At 51.1% G+C, this 23,780-nt stretch overlaps 1 protein-coding gene and 1 pseudogene across 17 annotated transcripts in view; one reads left to right on the plus strand and one right to left on the minus strand.

The window, feature by feature from the left end:
- The window catches only part of LOC149357439 (uncharacterized), a 478,435-nt gene that overhangs the window by 150,764 nt on the left and 303,891 nt on the right, over window positions 1-23,780 (minus strand). The window lies entirely within an intron of this gene.
- LOC149357441 (uncharacterized) overlaps window positions 18,360-23,780 on the plus strand; it is a 43,988-nt pseudogene continuing 38,567 nt past the window's right edge.

A 23,780-nucleotide genomic window follows, 5' to 3' on the forward strand; every position in this document is an offset into this window, starting at 1 on the left:
CCATAGCCATAGCGCTGAGGATAATCGCGTTTTCGAAATTCTATACACTGATATCGCTATAACTGACAGCCGGCTACAAATCTCTAATTGCAACCATCTGCTTAGCTGTGATTGTTAAGAAGTTAATAATAAGAAATTAGTCAACCAGCTTACGACTTAACACGCCAGCTTTCCGGTGTCCGCCAAAATGGTAATAATATACCGCAAAAGCTACATTTTCCTCCAAAAAAGGCTATTTTTGGAAATTAATTCCCAGAAAACCAAACTCGGCTACAAGACGACTTGACTCTTCTTGACTGTTCTTGACTGTTCTTGAGTATAGGCTAGTGCTACTCTAAGCACCTGCATCGACAAGCCGTCTTGGAGTTGAAGTCTTCTAGACATGCTCCTTTAGGCAGTCTGCAAATCTGCCATACTGGATTATTTCAAGAACCATATGCCGGCATTTGTGCCAAGAATGTCGAGACATATGCTTCTTAAGCCAGTATAGCACATCTACAGACTGGTTAAAAGGGCATGTCTAGAAGACTTCAACACGCGTTGTTGAGATCGAACCAGCCAGCACGCCTGCTTCTACTCTGTATGGCTGCGAGCAACTTGAGTGTGATTACTTTCGGGCCTGCCGCCATGGACCGCACGCACGGAGAGGACCCAGGTGCCAGCTGACTTCAGTTACGGAGTTTGCCCGGTTGGAGTGCAGGACCAAAACAGATCCCCTTTCAGAAAGGTCTGCACGTGTAGAACGTCGCCGCCGCCGCCTCGGGGAGACGAACGTTATCTTCCCCATTTGCCGTGACCGTGCCAGGGAACAAAGGGCCTCATTTCCCGTTGCTCTTTGGCGTGCCAAGCACCGCGACAAGCTGGCGGGCATCATCTCCGACCCTCGCGAACATCTCCAAGCACGAGGAACCACTTTCGGCCTTTTCGTGACCTCGCGTTCCGGCCTCGAACGGCGGGTGTCATTTGATGATCAACAGATGTCGGTGACCCGCAGACACCTTCGGCTGGCCGGAGGCCATCACCTACCGCAGTCGACGCTACCTCGATGACAACCTTTTTTCCCTCAGACTCCACATGTGAAGGGGGCGTGACCATGAGTGCAGCGGTGTGTTTGTGCGCAGAAGTTTGTGCTCTAGGCCCCTCCCACCCCGACGTGGGCGTCCTCAACCTAGGGAATTTAGGGAACGAGAAGCGTATAAAACTCGACAACGAATGCGGCAGAATCGTCTCACTTCTAACCAACATGTCGTAAAAATGTAAATAAACCCTCTTGTAATCTTCCTCCCATCACCCAACTTATTGACTAGACGGCACTCTTGTCCTGGTGGTGGTGGGAACGGGCGTTGGCTTGACCACGGTTCCGACAAGCAGCGAGCAGCAGCAGCAGCGAGCTAGCAACGGCTCCCGAACCGACCCCTTCTGTCAACAGCGTTCTGAACTCGGGAATTAGAGCCCATGCATGCGTTTCAGCAATCACAATGAAGGGCTTCATTGCAGTAATTTAGTCGCAGAAATATAGTAAAAATGCTTCGATACGAAGTGCGTCTCATTGTTTCCGGCTGAAGTGGGCTCCGTGTGCTGTTGAGCAAATAAATTTATAAGTATTTTTGCAATGTTGCAATCAACAAAACTCACTGCAGCTAGAGCTGCATGCCCTGATTGCAAACTATCCGCCAGAAGCCGATACTGCGAGCTTTCGACGTCAGATGACGCTAAAAGATTAAGGAAAAAAACAACTCTTACGTTTTGCCCCACCACTAGTAAATACAATGAATTCTCTTTTTTAAAAGATTTGGACAATTTTACTCGAATGTTGCGGCTTTTGTGAAAGACCCCAACCTACTGCGGGTAGAGAATTCACCGTTATAAACCAACACTGGACTCCTAGCTTGGAAAGAGACAAACACTTGGAAATGTATATTAATGCGGTCCAGAACGACATAATTCCCGCCGACAAAAGCCACACTGCAGGGAGACCGAACTTGTCCAAAAAAGAACGGGATGCGTTGAAGGCTCCCAGCAGACGGACAGATGTAATCAAAAAAGCCAACAGTTGAAAGTCCTCTCTTAAGATCTCGTAGAGGGAAAATTGGTTGATGATAATTGTTGTAGGATGCTTGACGTCTTGCAGATTCGAATTGCTCAATCACATTGCAAGAGAACACTTCTGGAGAGGTTAACTTTTTATAACAATCACATTGCAAGAGGACACTTCTGGAGCGGTTAACTTTTTATAACAATCACATTGCAAGAGGACACTTCTGGAGCGGTTAACTTTTTATAACAATCACATTGCAAGAGGACACTTCTGGAGCGGTTAACTTTTTATAACAATCACATTGCAAGAGGACACTTCTGGAGAGGTTAACTTTTTATAACAATCACATTGCAAGAGGACACTTCTGGAGCGGTTAACTTTTTATAACAATTAAAATCACAAAGGAAGATACAGGCAAGGAGAAAACATATTTACACTTGACTGACTCGACGTGACGAAACCAGTCCTCGGTCCTGCCGAAACAGCTGGTTTTAAACCCTATGTCCCCGCCCTCGGTGGGGAGAATAACCAATCAGGTACTGCACAAACATCCACCCAATAACCTATTGGGGAAAGAAAAAACATCACCAATCAGAAATTTGGAAAGGACAGCACAACCAATCAATGATTGGAGAAAGAAGGTAACTCATCGCGACAAACACTGTACACATATGCACACTTTCCACCATCACGATTTTGGAGAGTTATGCTTTCCTGCTGCGAGCTTCGCGAACATTCATTTTCCTAACGTTCGGTTGACCCAAGTTCAAGGAAAGTCAATCCAACCGATATGTTAAGCATCGTCGCTCCTCATGCTTGTAGCTAGCGTGGCAATATCCTGTTAACCGCGCTTCAAGCTGTCAACGCACGCCGCTGCAGACATGAGACAAAAGCCACGCACTGTGACGCGGGTCCGCCTCGCCGCAAGCATGTGCACACAGGATGCGACCTAATGAAACCGTCCCTGAACGGAGTTTGACCTTTGCCGTAATCCTCCGCTACCCGGCGCCCCCCTTATCCCGCTGGGTCGAGTGACTCGCCCCCTTCTCTCTGCGGTTGTGCGGAGGGCCCAAGAGAAAGAACGTAATGGGCATTCCACTAACGCGAACCGGAGGCGGCAAAACAAAGTAGAGCACCGCGAACTTCACTCCTCCCAGCCAACAATGTCACACGGACACTTGTTGTCAGTGGAACATTAAAGTTCAGCCACGGTGTCCGACAACAAAACTACATACACATACACACACACGTACGCGTGCACATACGCGCATATAGCGGTTAGTTCAATCCGCTCACACAAGGCTGGAAACCAATCTGCACATTCCAGAATCCACCATGTCAGATCGATGCCCCAAACTGGCAGAAACAACTTCTAGCCGCCTACATCTCGAAACAAAACTTGTTTCTTTTGGGCTTTGTCCAGAAGACTGGACCAAAATTCCGTATAATACGGCACAGCGCTGGTTGTAAAGGCTGCCGCCGCTATTCGGTCTACCTTGTCACTTTCGTCAAGATTGACAGAGGTCACCTGCTTCGCGTTTGCGATCGCCCCTTTGGAATTCACATTAGGGTTACGCCTGTCACCAGCTACCTCACATGCTGTTTTACATCGCGTTTCCAGCAGCTGCTCCCTATCTGGCCGTTCTATCAGCGAGTGCGTTTCGTGGGTCACCAACTTTCCTACACCTTCAGCCAGGTCTGCCATTACTGCGCACAATGTCGGCACCGGCTGCCCAACCATCTCATCTTTGGCCGCCGGCTTACCCTCCTTGCATAGAGTGTTCCCGCTAACAGATCCTGCTTCTCGTCCTCGAACCTTACTGCTACCTCAGAGTTAGCGCACACGAGCTGTGGCACGGAGCTGAGCTCTTGTTCACGAGCAGTATATTCATGTGCCTCACGGGTCTGCTCTATGCCAGTTTGCTGTGACAGGCAGTGTTTCACAGGCGTGACTAACGCACCTATGCCTTCAGACATCTCTTCTGACACGGTACACAGCGTTGAACCCTGCTGACTAACCGCTGCAGCTTTCACAGCTATAGCCATTGGCACACACGTCAGATCAGCTTCTGCTACCTGGAGAGACGCACCTTCCGATTTTATTCGATCGGAGCTCTCGCCCCTCGAAAGTGACTGAATTGTTTCTCCTGTTAGCATTATTTTGGCCCCTGAATCCACAGAGGCTTCAGAACTTTGAACTTCGGTATACATGTCGCCGCATGCCTGGTCCTCCGCCTTAACTGATTGACTGATATTATCAACAACCATCTTCGATTGGGAACACAACCTGTCAGGAACCAGCATTTCCACATGGGCAACTAGTTTGCACACCTCTCTCCTCACAGCCGGAACACTTTGTTCTCGCTTCGAGTTCGGACAGTCAATCATTAAATGTCCAAATTTCATGCAATCAAAACATTGAACAGCAGCAAATTGGATCTAGTTGTCAGCTTTCGCTCCCTGGTTTAATTTCATCTGCATCTGTGCAAGCTTTGTCTTTTCCCGTTCGATTACGAGTTTCAACTTGTCAGTTTCAAGCAGCTGCTCTGCCTTCTGCTCAACCTCCACGCGTCGCATAATGCCCTCCCGATTATACCGTACGGCAGCCATCTCCCTTTTCCGTGCTATCATTTATAGCACGAAAACACTACACCGACGTGGTGAATCCGGAGAAAGCAGAAAGGTCTCCTACCTCGCTGGTTGCTTTCATCTGCCACGGTAATCTCGTCGCCCTGAGTGACGACAGCGGGCTCCTCGACGCGGATGAGTTGAGCCCCGGCTCTCACGGCAGCTCGCTGACTTGAACCTCCCTGATGATGTCGCTTTGCAGCTTGAAATTTCTCCATGCGACAGCCAGGTTCATTCAGCAGCTTGCTGGCCTCGTTTGACTCACTCGTCGCCTGGTTCTTGTCTTGAACCTCAACGTGGACGCCTAGTTCCTTCCGCAGCTCACGGACTTGGCACCTCCACGACACATCGGTCACCTGGCTCCTTCAGCTCCTTGCTGACTTGAGCCTCCTACGTCCCGTTGACACTGATTGACCAGCAGTCTCCGAAGCTTCCAATGTCACTCTATGACGCTGACTTACGTTCCTCCTTTAGGACATACCGCTCTGCAGCTTGTCCACCGACTTGATCTTCCGCCCCTCCGTCAGATACCTCGAGCAGAAAGACGTAGCAAATCCTGTCTCGACTGCGCCAGTTGACAGTCCGCTCTCTCAGATACCTCGACTGGAGAGGTTATTACACAAAGGAAGATACAAGCAAGGAGAAAAAATACGTACACTTCACTGGCTCGTAGTTCTACGTGACGAAACAAGTCCTCGGTCCTGCCGAAACAGCTGGTTTTAAACCCTATGTCCCCGCTCTCGGTGGGGAGAGTAACCAATCAGGTACTGCACAAACATCCACCCAATAACTTACTGGGGAAAGGAAAACATCACCAATCAGCTATTTGGAAAGGACAACACAACCAATCAATGACTGGGGAAAGAAGGTAACTCATCCCGACAAACACTGTACAAATATGTACACTTTCCACCATCACGATTTTGGAGAGTTATGCTTTCCTGCTGCGAGCTTCGCGAACACTCTCACTTTCCCAACGTCCGGTTGACCCAAGTTCAAGGAAAGTCAATCTGTTAAGCATCGTCGCTCCTCATGCTTGTAGCTAGCGTGGCAATATCCTGTTGACCGCGCTTCAAGCTGTCAACGCACGCCGCTGCAGACATGGGACAAAAGCCACGCACTGTGACGCGGGTCCGCCTCGCCGTAAGCATGTGCATACAGGATGCGACCTAATGAAACCGTCCCTGAAGGGGGTTTGACCTTTCCCGTAATCCTCCGCTATCCGGCGCCCCCCTTATCCCGCTATGTCGAGTGACTCGCCCCCTTTTCTCTGCGGTTGTGCGGAGGGCCCTAGAGAAAGAACGATTTTTATTGGGGTTTAACGCCCCAAAGCGACTCATGCTATGAGGGACGCCGTAGTGAAGGGCTCCGGAAATTTCGACCACCTGGGGTTCTTTAACGCGCACTGACATCGCATAGTACACGGGACTCTAGAATTTCGCCTCCATCGAAATTCGGCCGCCGCGGCCGGGATTGAACCCGCGTCTTTCGGGCCAGCAGTCGAGCGCCGTAACCACTGAGCCACCTCGGCGGGCTGAGAAAGAACGCAATGGGCATTCCACTAACGCGAACCGGATGCGGAAACACAAAGTACAGCACCGCGAACTTCACTCCAGCGGATAAAGGAGGCAGTACAGTAGTCATGAATAACGAAACATACATTGAGGAAGGCATATTACAACTCTCTAACACTCGCTTCTATCAGCGTCTTGAAGGAGACCCAACTCCACAATACCAACAGTATACAGCAGAGGCTCTGGATCAGCTTGCGAAAAATTGGGACATAACCCTGCGGTTAACTAAAGCCCTCACCGCACCACACCCGTCGCCAGGTCGATTTTACTTGCCACCGAAAATCCACAAAATCTTGGCCCTGCATTCGTACGATTACGGAACCAAATTCCAATTGCATTGACACATTAATCAGACATATTCCAACAACACACGTACCCAACCTAGAAACGCGACACCAACCATTTCTTTCGCGAAATAGCAGGTTTTAAACTCCCGGAAGAAGCCTTTCTGGTAACATCAGGCCAACCTCTCTGCCCTTCCTGTCAATAAATCCTCTCTGCCTCTCTACGCTAACATTCCTGATTCCGATTGTATCACATCTCTGACCGAAGCGTACAAGCAGGATAGAAAGGAGGAGTCCCCTGCTCCACGTTTTCTAGAAATACTTGCAAAAATCTTACTCGAATACAACAACTTTAATTCAACAATCAACACTATTTACAAATTAATGGCACAGCCATGGGTACAGGTATGGCGCCCACCTACGCCAACATGACCATGCATAGTACTGAATCTAGATTTTTGCAAGATTCTCTCATTAAGCCCATCCTATAGAAACGCTATTTGGATGACATTTGTCTTTAATTTGGTCGGACACAGAGCAGGAACTCCTACATTTTATTGAACAAGTCAGCCTTGTCCACCCCAACATATCGTTCACTCACGCGTACTCCCACAGTACAATTAACTTCCTAGATGTATAGATTTAGGTAAAGGAAGGCCCACTTACCACCAACGTATATAGAAAACCGACGGCCCGTCAACAATACTTACACTTTAAAAGTTGTCATCCTCGTCACTCTAAAGCGAGTATATCATACTCTCAGGCACATCTATTTACAAGAATCTGTTCCCAAGATTAAGACTTCATAAGGAATTCCAACCGCATGCGAGAAGTCCTCACCAAGCAACGATATCACCCGTCATTGTCGACGATGCCATTCAAAGGGCATCTAAACTCAACCGAAAGGAAATACTAGAGGGACGCTGTCGTGTCTTGCTAAGGGAAACGACACTGTAGCCGAGGTACAACAAGAACTCGGGTTTATTGTCAGCCGGCCGTCAGACCGCGCGTCCCGCTGGTCGACGACTCCCCGCGAAAACCAACACGCATGTGCTTATATCGAGATACAGACAGGCAAGGGGGCGGTGCCCAAATACCGGCACGTGGCCGTGAGTTGGCCGTTTGCTTATCGTGATACAAACACTACAGACGCCAACGCAGCGAAGAAACAGATCGCTGGGCAAACTTGGTACTTACCTTCACAAGTAACCCTCCCCAACGTAAACAAAATACTTAAAAAAACATTTCGACATGCTCGAACAAAGCGAGCACCTGGCTAAAATTTTCACTACTCCCCGTCACGTAGCGTATACAGCCGACCGAAAAAGATTCAGAACATTCTAGTACACTAAGAAACGTATAACCATCTGGGATTGGGGTGTCGACCATGAGCAAAAAGTAAATGCCAGGTCTGTAAACATATACAAACAATAAGCTGTGCAATAAGCACAGCCTCAGGCTTTAAATCAGGCTTTATTCTACCTCCTAGAATGCAGTTTGTGCAGTATACAGTACATTGAGAAGACGGTTAACCCTCTACGAATTCCCTTTAATAACCACCGCTCTCAAGCCATACCTCTACCTAACCTCCTCTTGTCAAAACACATTAATGAGAAAAAACACCCATTTGACGCATTTGATTTAACAGTCTTACAGAGTGGGTTCAAAAACACCCGGGAACGGAGCAACGCGAGTCGTACTTCATTTATAAGTTTGGAACAATTGCCCGCGACATTAACGAAAGCCTGGGGGTTTTGTCTTATATCCGCCTCTTGCAAAGCCAGTGCTGACCTGCCGAGTCCCGGCTTGACATACTTCGGCAGTTCCTCCCTTTTCTAATCCTTTTTAAGCTTCTCCCCATACGCTTACACAGATGTCTTCATCCCACACCGCACTCTTTCCTTCCCCAGTTCGACCATCGCGATGAGCGCGGCGCAAAAGAACCGTCGCTTAACCCTTTCGGCCCTGGTGTCCTATAAAAAGGACACGAAGCAAAACGGCTATAAGTCATGATTAAAATGCCCAATAATCTAAAACAAGAACTGAGCCGACTCCCAAGGCATCCCTATAAGCATAGACAGCACTTTCTCCTTCGTCTTCCTCGTCGTAGCGCCGAGAGTAAACAAACAAAATGGCGGAAGATGGGAACGGCGGCTGCAATGGTAAGTGCTATTTTGCCATTTTTTTACTCCATACCTAAGAGCGTGTTCGCGATTAGAATTTTGCAGGTTGTTTTAAAGACTCTAAAGGCTTTAACAGTTGCAGAACGTTTTCTGTGCGGTTAGTACATTTGTCGCAGCACGCCGCGATATGTCTGTCCTATATATAGGACACCAGGCTTCAGTGGGTGTAAACCACCGGCGCGTGTTGCATGCAGTGCGGAATATTTTTTTTTGGTAATGCCTAATTTTTGTTTTTGTTTTATTGCAGAGGCAAAGACTGTGACCTTACTCAACGGCAAAGCGGCCTCGATTAAGACATCTGCGTCTCGAGGATCCAGATGTCATTTTTGCTGCACTGAAGGATGGTTACGTGTCGGAGGTTGAAGACGCTGAGGACGACGTGGATTTGAGCTCTCGGCTGCCTCCACCGGTGATGAAGTTGACAAAGCAACACCGGAAGACAGGTCGTGGTGCAGGAGAGCTTTCAATAAGCTAGCAGCCACGTGTCACCCTCAATAATCTGGTGACGAGAATGAGAATGATCTTGATGGTCTACCGACCCCGTTCTCGTATCCGTATTTTTCTCGGTACGTGCCGAAGAGTGTTTTTTGCTGTTCTTGCCGAGGAAACAAACATGTATTCTATTTATCAAGAAGGAAAATCCGTTGAGATGAGGAAGAAGAAATCAGAAAGCTGATTTCACAGCATTTAGCGATGGGTGTCTTTCGCTAGCCACGGCTAGAATCTGCTTGCACATTGCAGACGTGAACGGAGACCTGTTGTGAACGCCCTGCCTTCACTACGGCGAACGCTATGCCTCACAACGGCGAACGCCAAGCGCATGCTCCTCACGCTTTCCCTCGTCCCTTCCTCCCCTTACCCTCGCCCGGTCACGCTATGTAAGCTGGCTGATCGGGATGAATAAACGCTCTTTCTATCCCGAGCGTCCGTTTGTGTTCCATGGAAGCACGGCGCGCGCAATGCGCGTACAAGCTTTGTAATAAGACCACACCACCAATTATCCTTTCTGGAAGGTCACAACAGATATGGACACATTTCATGAAAGATGCCTGCCTAAACCTCTCTTTCGAGGAGCATCTCTGCAACGATGAGCAAATCATTCCGTTTAAAGGGGTTGTGAAAAGAAAATGAAGCTGCCCGATTTTAATTTTTACTGCTTCCATACACATTAGACATGCTAATTCCGAAATATTTCGACTCAATATTGAGTCTGCATTTAATAAAGCCCATTCGAAATCGCTGCCTTTTCGAGCTCATGAAACGACCATGCGCCGCCGTCGGCTGACACACGCACTACTCGACTACGTCATTTTAAGATCTTCAGAAACGTAGAGATATCTTCAACTTTCGTTTGCCCTAAAATAATAGCTTTATGATAAATTCAGAAAGTGAAACAAGGTTTTCCAATTATTTGCACGCGTAATTGCACTCTGTTAAACTGCAGCGCGTGGTCATACATCAATCACTGACCTGGGACCAGTTTCGGTTTCGGTTCTGCTTCTCCATCCTCATTGGCTTCAGTATCAGCGGCTCGACATAGCCTTGCTTACGTGAACCTATCTAGGTGGTGTTCCTTGACAGCGGTGGTTTGAGTCAGAGAATCGAGCTGAGCAAGGCCAGCCCATCTCGACGACTCTCTCTTTACATGAACTCGATACGAACGAGTCAGCTATCGCGGCGCGCATCGGCTCCGCGCTTCTGTTCTTTGCTGCAGAAAAATATATTCCAGAAGCGTGAAGAGGGTTAGGCATAATTTGCAGATGGGGCTGCGAGTCAACCCACCGCTTGCGATAGAGATGAAGGCTCGAGTCCACGACCGGGTTCGGAGGTTCACGGTCGGGGCTCCCGCAGGCAGAGGTGTCGCGGTCTCTCGGCATGACTGCTACTTGCCGGGCGCGCGACGTGCCGTTGCGAGCGGCGTAACAACGACTGACAGCAGCTCGCCGCCTGCGCCCAACCGATGTCAATGACAGGCCGCACGCGGCGCGTCGCACTGACAAGGGGCAGAATGCGAGTGCGCAGAGCGCCAGCGTCATAATGACATGGGGACGCGTTTCTCGGGGCCGGCCTGTCAGCCTGGATGCCGGCCGCCGGCGTCAGAAAAACACGCTAGTATTATTTGTTCACGCTCATAACAAGCACTGGAGTAGATGAATGCCAAAAATGAATCATTTTTGAGGATCGTTGGCTGATGCCGAGTTGCTGGCAGTATTCAATTCGGCGATACAAGCAAATTTCATCAAATGACCGCTTTATTTACTGCCTGGTCGCCGCTCGCATAGCTGGCATTTGCTAGCTCCGCTGGCGTCGCGGAAATCGAGCATATCTTAATTTTATTATGGGACAGGTTCACAGTTAAAGGGGTGACGAGAGTAGTACCAGTTCCGAAGCTCCCTCAGCTGCGGTATCGATAGTATCGATGCAAAACCAGGTAGGCTTAGCGACGACCAGGGCCGCCGGCAAGCCTCGATCGCAGCTTCATCGCCCGGCGCGTCCGCAGGCGGCGTCGTTGCCGAAAGCTCGGCATGCGCTCGAATATAACAGGCAGCCTTTCTGATAGCATGGCGCTGTTTTGTCTTTTCTGGTGCGAATGTGAAATACAGCGAGGCTGCAGGCCGGCCGGCAAACCTGGATCCCGTCCGCTGGCGTCATAAAAATGAGCTAAATATTTTTTTTTCATGTAAATAATAAACTTTGGGAGCAAGAAGTGTGGAAAATAGATCATTTTTGAGGATCGTTGTACAATGCCGAGTTGCTGGTAGAAGCAGCAACTGTAATACGAGCAAATTTCTTGCCACAACCGCAGCTCAGCTGCCGCTGCCCGCGGCCGTTGCGGTCCGGCTTGCGCGCCTGGCGTCCGCTATAGCTCCGCTGCCGAGCGCACCGCAACAATGACCATATGTTTTGTTGTGAGACGATGCTGTTGACAGTAAAGCGATGCCAAAAACAGGCATTTTATCATAACCCAGGCTACTTCCGAAGCGCTGTCCACCGCGGCTTCGGTGCGAAACAGGCCTAGCGACGACCAGGGCAGCCAGAGAGCAGTGCAGTTCGTCGCCCGGCGCGCCCGCGTCTAGCGCCGTTGCCGAAAGCGCGCTACGTGGGCAGGCATGCTTTGTGGCCGCCCGAGTACAGCCGGCAGTCTTTCTGATAACATCGCTCTTTTGTCTTTTCTGGTGCGAACTTCAGTAGCCAAGCAGCGCGCAGGCGCTGGTGTGCAGTGGCAAAGTGTTACACCGGATGTGGGCCGGGCATGAGTCAAGTGGCGCAAAGATGCTTGCCGCTCCGTGTCCCTGCTTGCTGTAGGCGACAGTTCGCAAGCGGCGACTGGTGCGGCGCGCCGTCCAAGTTTTCGCACATGTGTCAGCTTGGGAGCTAGCAGACTCCATTCTGAGCAGACGACGGTGCCACATTCGAGTCAATATGCGTGCTGTAACCTCGGTCAACTATGGCTAAACAGGCCTCGCTAAGCCGCCATGTTGTGTTGACGACAGAAGCCTCTGATTGGCTTCTTAAAATGACGTTTTCTGTGAGTTGAAGGGGACACGCGCTGGGAAACCGAAATTTAGTTTTTTTCGCTATTCACTCAACCCAGACGATGAAACGAACCAAAGTATACTATAGAATGAAGGGTCACAATTCCAAATACACACGTCGTTCAAAATTTTCGGAAAACGTTTCACGACCCCTTTAAAGGGGTAGAGACATCAAATTCCAAGGTTGTACAAAAGACTGCCATACGTTTCCTTTGTATGTGAGGACCATAAGAGCGAAATATTAAATTTAAGGGAGGTCTAGAACATATTTTAATTTCATTTTAAAGTTTGTGAAAATGCTCACTCTTGAAGTCTGAGCCATCGCTAGTGCATCAATGTGACGTAGGAACAGAGAAGAAAACACAAGCAAGTATTGCCTACGTCATTGCACAGTTTTCTGACGTACGGGACCAAGTTTTGCGGTTTCGCGGCCTAGCAACCTTGGTTACGAGTGCTCACGAGTCTTTTTTTTCTGCACGCTCGCGAGTGCGATGGTGCTTTACGCCCGGCGTTGCCGCAGGCGATGTCGTTGCCGAAACATCCACTTTTGCAGAGGCATATTGCCCGTGCTCTAATGTAGGAAACATTCTCTAGTATCATGGATGTTATGTATTTTCTTGTGCGAACGTGAAGTACGCCGAGCATGCCGGCCGGCCAGCCTGGATCCCGTCCGCCGGCGTCATAAAAAGGAGCTAAAGTGTTTTCTTGACGTAAATATATAAACCCTGGGATAAGAAATGTGAAAAATGTGTCATTTTTGAGGATCGCTGACGAATACTGAGCTGCTGGCAAAGGTAACGACTGTGATACGAGCAAACTTTTTGCCACAACCGCCTCGCAGCTGCCGCTGGCCCGACGTTGCGGTCCGGCTCGCCTGGCGCCTGCTCGCTTCGCTGCTGAAGACGTCGTGGAGATTTACCATACTATTATTTTATTGTGAGATGATGCTGTTGACAGTAAAGCGATGTGTAGAGTAGGCCTTTTATTATAGCGCAGGCGACTTCCGAAGCGCCGGCCGCTGCGACTTCGATGCGGAAGAGGCTATAGGCCTAGCGACGACCACGGCAACCAGGCAGCAGAAGAGTTCGTCGCCCGGAGCGCCCGCGAGCGATGCCGTTGCCGAAAGCTCGAAACATAAGCAGGCATGCTTTGTCGCTGCTCGAGCAGTCTTTCTGGGGGACTGCTGTACGGCGGCGAAGTGCGACACCGGTTGCGGGCGGAGCTTGGGTAGAGCGGCGCAGCGATGCTCACCGCTCCGTGTCCCTGCTTGCAGTGGGGCGGCAGTTCGCAAGCGACGATCAGTGCGGCGCGTCGGCCTAGTGGCCATATGGCTTGATGAATGTTGCTGCGCGTGCATTATTTGTCTAAATAATGATTGCACTTCGCGCTCTGAGCTCGCTACTTGTTTTTGGTCGGCGAATGTTTTCGCTCGGCCACCGATATGCCGTTGGCCAACGGGTCTCGTTTTGGTCGGCGGCGTTGTCACACTAGGACGACGCTTGGTCGTTGGGGCGTCGTCGTCGTCGTCGGTGCAGCGTGACTGGCTAGTCGGGGAACGACCATGTTGGCCGACGCGACCGTCGGCGTCGCTGTCGCGTCGACCTCGGGGTCCCGTCGGCCTGTGTGAACGCGCCTGAACTGCGCGCTGGTCCCAGGCTGCCCTAATCGTCGCTAGGCCTAGGTGGTCTCGCTTCCGCAGTTGACGGCGCTTTGGAAGTCGACTGTGCTATAATAAAAGGCCTACTCTTCACATCGCTTTAGTGCAAACTCGTCCCATAATAGAAGATAAGTTCGATTTCCACGACGCCTTCATCAACGGAGCTAGCAGACGAGCAGCGCGCACGAAGAAGCAGCGTCGAGCTGTCGGGATGGGACAACGTCGGCGTGAGGTCGGCGCTGTTGTCGGCAGAGTGTGACACACGGGTCGGCCGACGGCTGCTATCTCGGCGACGCGACGGCGATGCGCTCGTCAGGCGACGACCGGTGCTCGGTCGGCGTCTGCGCAGTGTGACAGACGCGCCGACGGCACGAAAATCGCTGCCGCCGACCATCGCCAGACTGAAATCGGCCGATCGTCGGCGTAGTGTGAACGCGCCTTTACCATTTGACGTTGCCTACACGCTTGGTGTTCGCTGGCACAATCTGAGCTGCGTCGGGCCTGACGCCTGCCTCCGCTTCGGAATCGCTGGCCAGCGGATCAAAAATGAAGTGGTTGTCGGGGTTCGAACCGCGGCGTCTTCTTCCTCGTCTGCGTCATCCCGCGATTCCTCATAATCGGTGTCTTCGCCGAAATAAAACTCTTCTTTCCGACTCGGAGCTGTTCGACTTGCCCTCCGCCCGGCTCTCCGTGTTTACGCGCACCACGTGCGTGTCAAGCAGACGACATGCCTACACGACGTCACGGCTTTCCGGACCCACGTGACAACGCATTGTCTGGTTTTTGACGTCATGAAAGAGCCTGGCAAAACCTGGCAACTACGAACCGAAACCGAAACTGCTGGGTACAAATAATACGATTATTAATTATATAATGCGAGTTCATGCTTCTAAGACGGTGTTGCATGCTCACTGAATCGCTACGCATTATTTTCAACCCAGAGATACAACACAAAAATTTGGTGTCTCTACCCCTTTAAAGGACAGCGAGACATAAAACAATACATCAAAAGGAAACCAAATACGTGGGAAGTGAAAGTTTTCATGCTGTGCGCCGCCTCGAGGATTACTTACGACTTCGTCGTTTATCAAGGTTCATCCACTGAACTCATTCCAGCTGTTTCAAAACTTTTAACACGGATTAATCGACGTCCAGTATTAGCTGCACCTCAAGGCAACCAGCATGTTTATTCTCAATATTTGAATTTTTGTGAAAGTCTTGAAATAAAGAGTAACGTCAAACTTTGCTTTTTTTGTTCTTGCAACCACTAAGCCCTGGTGTCCTATATGTAGGACACGGCGCCATCTTTAAAACCAAGCTAGTTCTAGAGAAATTTTTTGCACTAGTGTGTTCCTTGGGTGGCAGTGAAGCAAAATAACAGATTCTAAAAATTCCCGAAGTAGCAAAAAAAAATCAGGGCTGAAAGGGTTAATTAACAACTTCCGCCATTCATACTGGCCCGCGCTACTTTCTTCCATAAAGTCGCGTACATTTCCGGCAGTCATGATCGTACTTTCGGCCACGTGGGCCCGAGCAAGCAGCAACCGAAGACAGTCGACAAGGCCGACAACCTCGCGACGGTGGCGGTGCAGTGTAGTGCTTGTGATGCCCTCCTCTTAGCCTAAGTGGATTAGGGCAGCGGACTTCCTTGAGCGGAGGTGACCACGGCAGCAGCGGCGAAGGCCGAAGATGCTAAGCGGGCTCACGAGGGCATTGAGAGCGGCAAACAACAGCGGAAGCAGCGGCGACGTGGCGGCGCCAGTCAAGCCGAGTCTACCCTCGGGTCGCCGGACGACGGAGTGGTGCTACGCACAGTCAAGCTGTTGCTGTTAATTGAGGACGGCTGCGTCCTCGACAGAGGTCTCGTGTTCTGGCTGGTTCGATCTGGACATCCGGCGGGGAAGCACGTTCGTTCACGTGCTAGTAGACTGCGGGAGATTCATTTCCAGCCGTGTTTGATTACGCATCCTTTACCCCCTCCCATCGACCGAGCTGCGAGAGCGGAACAGCCAGCATCGCCCCTGCCGTGGATGGTAACACCAGCGTCCACTTCTGTCCATCCGATTTGGACAGTGCTCTTCGTAGCTTATTCCCCAGTCAGGGATCTGGGGAATCCGAACCCTATTTAACTCGGCATTGAGTGCGACCGAGGGAGACGCCTGTTAACTCCCGTCGACTCCAGTTGGCGAAGAAGTTCCCTTCCACTGAGAGTCACTCTCAGTGGCTCTTTTGTAAATAATATAAATAATTGTATAAAGATTTCCTTGCCTTCTTCCTAACCCAGTCTCCCATCCTCCTCGTCCCATCATAGGTTCGGCCATGCTACCCGGGTCGCAACAACTGGTTGGCAGCGGTGAGATCGTCTGCGTGGTGTCCTGGCTCCGGTTTTGGTGAGTGCATTGCCTTCTCTCCTTGAGTATTGCCAGGTCTTAATTTGTGCTGCTCTTCCTGGTAGTGCACATTGGTTGAAGTAGCCTGTTCGGATTTGAACCTTGCTTCACACCAACATCCTTAAGAGACTAGCGATCACATTATTAGCGAGCACTTAAAGGTGCACTGAAGAGGAATCTGAACTTGTCTTTTTGCCGCGTGAACTCGATCTACACGTTCCGAGTTTTCTTAGAAACTGCGATTTACTGCCCTGTGTGGCCGATTTCCCCAATTAAATCGAATTAACGTCCGGCTCCCGCCTTTTTTTTTTAATTCTGCCTCGTACGATGGGCGGAGTCGACCAACGCGTGGAGATCCTTTCACCCAGTCCCGTGGCGGCTTGCCGCTCTGCCATCGACGGAGTAATACGTAGTAGTCCGTAGTAGCCAATAGTCCGCGCGTATTTTTATTTCTTCGGGCTTATTTTGCGGCTATATTATCTGCGAATGAAACTATTTATTCATGGAAACCTAAAAAACAAAATAAAGCGAAAGCAAAGCCTCCACGGGACTGAGTGAAAGGCGCTCCACGCGTTGGTCGACTCCGCCCACCGTACGAGGCAGAATTAAAAAAAAAGGCGGGAGCCGGACGTTAATTCGTTTTAATTGGGGAAATCGGCCACACAGGGCAATAAGTCACTGCTTCTAAGAATGCTAGGAACGTGTGGATCGAGTTCCCGCGGCAAAAAAGACATGTTCAGAATCCTCTTCAGTGCACCTTTAAGGGCAGTCATGGACTGGCGAAAGCTGCGTAAGATGGACCTGATCTCCTTATCTGGAGAATTAGGGACTCATTGCGGGGAAACAATGAAGAAACTGCAGGTTGTCAGTGCTATAGAGGACCTCGGTTTTGAGGACGAGGAGATAGTGGAGCACTGGGAGGAAATAAAAAGAAAAGAGGAGTTACAGGAACAAAAAAGAAAAGAGGAATTGGAGGAACGAAAAAGAAAAGAGGAATTGGAGGAACGAAAAAGACAAGAAAAATTGGAATTGCAGGAGCGAATAAGAAAAGAGGAGTTAGAGGAACAAAAGAGGAAAGATGAGGTGGAGCTAGAAAGGAAGCGACTTGAGGTGAAGCTAGCTGCAGCTCAGGCAGAAGCAGCAAATGCCGGCACGGCCTCTGCTGTGAGCAGTCAGTCATCGAAGCCGCCCAAAATGAAAGACCTTCTGTCACCTTTCAAAATGGGCGAAGATGTCGGGCTGTTCATTGTAAACTTTGAGCGCACGTGCGAAAACCAAAAATTTCTTCGCACAACTTGGCCTCAATACCTTTCGACGGTTCTGCCATGTGAGGCTGCCGACGTGCTTGCTCGGCTAAAAGGCGGATGATTACGGTAAAGTGAAAGCCACCTTGCTGAAAAAGTACCGCCTGGTAGACGACGCCTTCCTTCGACGATTCAGAACCACGGGGAAGCGGCCGTCTGAGTCATTCCCAGATTTTGCCTCCTATCTTAAGGCAAATCTGATCGAATGGCTCAATGGCGCGGAGGTTTATCAGGACCGTGACAAAGTTGTGGCAGAAATCTGTCTAGAACAATTTTACAATTGTCTAAATGAGGAAACGCGGCTCTAGGTGCAAGACAGGCCCGAAAAGAAAAGCTTAGAGCGCGCCGCCGAACTCGCAGAAGAGTTCCAGGTCAGGCGCGAAACAGGAAAGGAAAGCTTACGGGCAGGAACAAAGCCCTAAGGGGAGTTCAGGAGGCGCCCAGTGCGGAACGAGAATAGAGCGGCCCCGCCGAGGGTAGAGAAAGGGGCAGATGAGGAGAACCGCGAAAAAGATTCCGTTGGTAGAAATGACGCGGACAAAGAAAAAAAAGAGAAGGATCGTGCTAAAGCCTTCGAGGCGAGCATACCAGCAGTCTGTTTCCGCTGTAACGAGCCAGGGCATATCGCGAGTGGCTGTCGAAGGACTAGGCTGGTTTTTTCGCTCACTACTCTCGACGAGTAAAATATGCGCCTACTAGAGCCGTACATGCGCGAAAGGACAGAATGAGCGACGGTGTCGCGTCCTGGGCGACTCCGCCGCCACAATGAATGTAATGCACCCTTCGTTCGTTTCACCGAAAGATTTCACTGGGGAAAACGCGTGGATCCGGCAGGTGGCCCAGGAGGGCAGTGTCTGTCTGCCGGTCGCGTGCGTCACCATTGAGGGCCGGTTTGGGGTGCTGCATACCGAAGCTGCGGTGTCAGTGACCTTGCCGGAGCAGTGTCCCTACCTTTTTCCAAACCGCTGGGAGGACGAGCTAAAGAAGAGGGGCCTGAGTTATGGCGACCACTCCGTGCACGAGCTGACGCGTTCCAAGGACCACGAGATCGCGGCCCAGTTGAGCCCAGGGAGTAATACCCCCGTCACACGGCCAGTTTCAATGGCCATCGAGTCGAGGGCCATCGAGATTTTCAATCGTTATCGAACTCGAGGGAGTTGTGGTGCTCCTACACTGCAAATCTCAATGGCCATTGATATCGTTTTCGCGTCTTACACCGAGCTCGTGTGGCGCCACAATCGCTACGTTTGGTTTCGCGCAAATAAAAATATTTTTACGAAACCAAACTAAATGCTGAAATATAATTTTTTTGCAGTCATAAGGCGCGTTCACACTTGTCCAAAAATCCGGCGCGCGAAGCGGGTTCGCTCGCCGCAAAAACTAGGACCTGTTCTCATTTGTTGACGCCGGGGTGAGGTGGAACCGCCGCATCACTGCTGTTTCTCGGTTTTGCACACCACGTCGCCGCTCGCGGCGTACGCAGATACAGTGCAAAAAAGAGCATAAATTTACGCTGTCTACGAACCACAAGCGTATGCGTGTTTACGTACGCTAAACACAAGCGCATTCCCGCATTCAGTTCAGCGTAGGCCAGCACAGACGCAAAAATAGTAGTAGTAGAAGACGTTTATTCGGCCAAAATTTACAGGCCGAGCATGTCGACCGCCTGGGCGATCAGAAGTCGCTGTTCTTCCTCCCCTTCAGCGCCAAGCCAGTCGAGCCAGGTGGTGATGGATAAAGAAGGTGGGGGGTAGGAACAAGACTGCTGAGCAGCCGGGCAATAGAAGAGGCAATGGGCAAGGTCCGCATAGATACAGGGGCAGTTGGGACAGGAAGGGTCCGATCGATAGCGATAGAGAAAGAGGCGAGACGGGGTGATGATTGCATTCATTTGAACGTGCCGAAGAAGGCGAGCCTCCGGCACTGTGAGTGATGGATGAGGGGGAGGGTAAAGGCGTTTGTCGAGGCGGAGCTCGAGGTAGACCTCTTTTATGGTGCGGCGAAGGGTGAGTCTCCCACCGTCCTCCGAGGGCTTGGGCCAGGGGATCAACGGTGCCCGGAAAAGTGTGTCACGGGCGAGCTGATGAGCCAGCTCATTGCCGTCAATCCCTGAATGCCCAGGGACCCAGCGGAGGAAAACAATGGAAGGCTGCAATGCGGAGACCGCTCGTTCGACCTCCTGTTGAAGAGAAGGGGTTAGGGTGCGTTTCTGTATGTGGTGTATAGCGGCTTGTGAGTCTGAATAGACTGTGTACTCTTGAAGAGAGGGAAGGAGGGCAAATGACTGGAGGGCATGCGCAATGGCGAGGACCTCGAGGGACAATGCATCCGGAGGGCGTAGAAACGGCCCGCTGGTGTGAGTTTCAGGAGCGAGGAGGTGAGGGTGGTACAGGGCGTAGCCGCAGGAACCTCGAGGACATAGAGTTTCTTACTACTACCTAGAGGGAAAGCTGGCGGCGCTGCACTTCAGCCAACATGGACGCTCAAAGCATCATGGGGCGGTGAGCTACTTGTTGCGGCACAGTCGTAGTTTTTCGGGAACACAGAGTGGCAGTACTAAGGCGTTTCATTCCGAAAACGTAGTTCGTGTGTGCGCAGACGACTTTCGCGCGAACGCAGTGTGCAAAAGCCATAGTAGTGAAGACGCGACGACACACGACGCCAATAAAAGGTTTTACTCTTCCGAAATGCCATTAAAAAACCTCTTAAAGTATCTAAACAACAACATTTTTTTTGAAAACATATTTACTTTTAAAAGTGCGCCTGTTAATTACGAAATATTAGTTTTTTTAGTGTTCATCACTTGGCCAATAGGAAAGCTAGTCATGTCTTATTTTAGGCAAACTTTGCACTTAAATGCTTTTCTGCTCGTTTGTTGCAATCATTAGACAAGATATTGAATGTTAGGACGTTTGTAGCTATCAAACAGCTTTATTTTTTTATTATTTTTTGGCCAAAAGTTACAGTTCCGCAACAAGTAGCTCACCGCCCCATGATGCTTTGAGCGCCCATGGTGGCTGAGGTGGTCACGTGGGGTCTCCATGCAAACTCCCATAGACGGCTTGCCAGCTTTCCCTCTAGGTAATAGTAAGAAACTCTATGCTCGAGGAGCCACGAAGGAGGAAGGAGGCATCCGTGTAAGCTACACCCTGGGTATCAAAGAGAGGGGAATTGTGCTGTGCGGCCGCATGACGACGGCCGGCGTGCAGAACGGGGTACATGTTGGACGGAAGGGGGAGGATCCGAAGATTGGGAGCCGGGGTGGGAATAGGAGAGGTAAACGGGGCGCAGGGAATGGGCGAGATACCCGCTTGAGTCAGTAACCACTGACCCTGACGGGTAAGGGAAAGCCGGGCAATCTGCGAGTCATGATGGAGAGAGAGCAGAGAACGGAGAGGATGAAAGAGGCCTGTTGCAAAGATCTTTGCAGTAGAGGTAGTGATAGGGAGGTTGAGAGCTGCCTTGTAGAGGCCCACAAGGGCAGTCTCAAGAGCGTTAAGTTGAGTCTGATTGAAGGAAACGTAGGGTGCAAAGTACAAGACCTTGTTGAGGGCCAGCGCGTGGGCAACTCGGCACGCATGAGCCTCGTGGAGACCTGAGCGCCGAGTGACCACGCGCCGCAGGAGGTGAGTTACGGAGTGGCAGGTGGTGACAGCACGGTGGAGGGCTTGCACGTTCTTGGCTGCATGCAAAGGAAAGCCAAGAACTTTGCACTGCGTGACGACAGGAATGGGAGAGCCAGAAAGGTGGAGACAGACGAATTGGTTGTGTGAGAGCTGGTATGAGGAATGGTTGAGGAGAAGGAGCTCGGATTTTTCAGAAGCAGGAGAGAGGCCAGCAGTGGTGAGAAAGGAGTCGATGAGATCTAGGCCACGTTGCAGGGTGTCCTGTACGTGACCGGGAGAGCCAGACGAACACCAGAGAGTGATGTCATCGGCGTAAAATATATGATGCAGGTCGGGAATTTCAGCTAGCTGGGAGGCGAGAGGGGCCATAGCAAGATTGAAAAGGGTAGGAGAGAGAACAGCACCTTGAGGAGTGCCTCGGGTGAGGTTGTGGGGGTCGGACAGATAGGTGTCGACTCGAAAGCGAGCGACACGTTTAGAGAGGAATGAGCGGATATAACAGTACATGCGGGAGCCACAGTCTAGGGAGGCGAGTTGGGAAAGGATGTGGTCGTGGCAAACACCGTCGAAGGCCTTGCGAACATCGACGGTCACAAGTGCGTGAATTTGAGTGGGGGTAGTTGACAGAAACGTGTGCTGGAGAACCAGAAACATGTCCTGTGCACAGACGTGGCGTCGGAAGCCGATGAGAGAATGAGGGAACAACTCCCTCGTCTCGAGAAAATTAGAGAGGCGAGTCAGGGCCATTCGCTCAAGGGTCTTACCAACACATGATGTCAGGGAGATTGGGCGGAGGTTAGAGAGAGAGGGAGGCTTGCCCGGCTTTGGAATCATAGAAATGAGGGAGGAGGTCCAGGAGCTGGGCAGGCAGCCGCTGTCCCATGCATCGATGTAGGTTTTAAGGAGGAATTCTTTGGCGCAGTCAGGAAGGTTGCGAAGTGTGGTGTATGTAATGGCATCCTCACCGGGAGCCGAGCGTGTAGCATTAGGAGCCAGAGCCGATTCGAGCTCCCGGAGAGTGAAGGATTGGTCCAGATCGGGGTTAGGTCCACCGCAGTACACCGGGTAGGAGGGTGCCAGAGGGGGCGGCAGATAGAGAGAGGCGAGCGGATCAAAAACATCGGAGGGAGTTCCTTGAGTGAGGGCTTTAGCTAGAGTTGCAGCAAGTGCAGGCTTAGTGCCAAGGAGGGATTTGAAGAGAGACCATGTGGATCGCGAGTGCAATGCAGAGTCAAGACGGTCACAAAGAGCACTCCAACGAGAGTGCTCGAGTGAGGCGCAGTGGGGACGATCTCGGCCCGCAGAGCAGTGATCCGGGAAGAAAGTTGGGCATTGTGACGTTTACGGCGACGCCATAAACGGAGTAGGTGAGGATCTGGGTCTGGGACTGGGTGACAAGACCGAACACGACGGCTACTGGACGTGAGCGCTGCAGTGATGCGCGACGTCCAGTCGTCGTAGGATTGAAAGGAGTCAGAGGCGAGATTAGCGCGGAAGGCGTGCCAGTCAGTATGAGTGACCGGATGACATCGAGGGATGTGGGAAAGAGAGGTGGAAATGTGGACAAGATAGTGGTCACTGAGAAGAGTTTCGGCTGTCATTTGCCAGTGAAATGAAAGTGAACCCCGAGAGAAAGTGAGATCGGTTTGGTTGGTTTATGGGATTTAACGTCCCAAAGCGACTGAGGCTATGAGAGACGCCGTAGTGAAGGGCTCCGGAAATTTCGACCACCTGGGGTTCTTTAACGTGCACTGACATCGCACAGTACACGGGCCTCCCGAATTTCTCCTCCAAAGAAATTCTAGCCGCCGCGGCCGGGATCGAACCCGCGTCTTTTGGGTCAGCAGCCGAGCACCATAGCCACTGAGCCACCGCGGCGGCAAAAAGTGAGATCGGGTGTCGTGGGGCGCTGTGAGGCAGTGCCCGCTCGAGTAGGGGAGCCAGGAGTATTGAGAAGGGTGAGGTGGCGTTCCTGGGCCAGACAGTGGAGGAGGCGGCCGGGTTTGAGGGTTTGAGGGTAGCCCAGAGTGTGTGAGGGGCATTAAAGTCGCCACCAAAGAGGAGATGGGAGTTAGAAGGAAGAGAGTGAAGGAACTTGCCCAGGGCGGAAAATAAAGAGGAGGTAACAGGGGGGTTGTAGAAAGACAAAAGGGCGAGTGAGACGCGGGAAGAAGGGTGGTAATAGACCACACCAACTAAATATTTAAGAAGGACGGAGGGGATATCAAGTGGCTCCACGAGCACGTCGCTACGTACATAAATAGACGCAAGTGGTGTGGCCGTAGCGGCATGGTAGACGCGGTAGCCTGGGGCAGTGCGGGCCGTCCGGGTTTCCTGGAGAAGGAGAAAATGGGGCAGGGAGGGGCGGGCGAGTAGATACTGGTGGAGGGGGGTCTTATTATGGCACAGATTTCGGCAGTTCCACTGCAATATCTCGAGGTCCTCGCCAAAAACCATTATGATAGTGTAGAGGTAGAACTTCGTGAGGGTACGCGTTCCTTCTTTTTGGCCGGGGGCAGTGACTCATGCAGGGATTGGAGCGTAGAAGTGAAGGATTCTA

The sequence above is a fragment of the Amblyomma mixtum genome, chromosome 3 (genome assembly GCF_055824585.1).
Source record: "Amblyomma mixtum isolate Tamu chromosome 3, ASM5582458v1, whole genome shotgun sequence".
In the NCBI taxonomy this organism is placed as follows: domain Eukaryota; kingdom Metazoa; phylum Arthropoda; class Arachnida; order Ixodida; family Ixodidae; genus Amblyomma; species Amblyomma mixtum.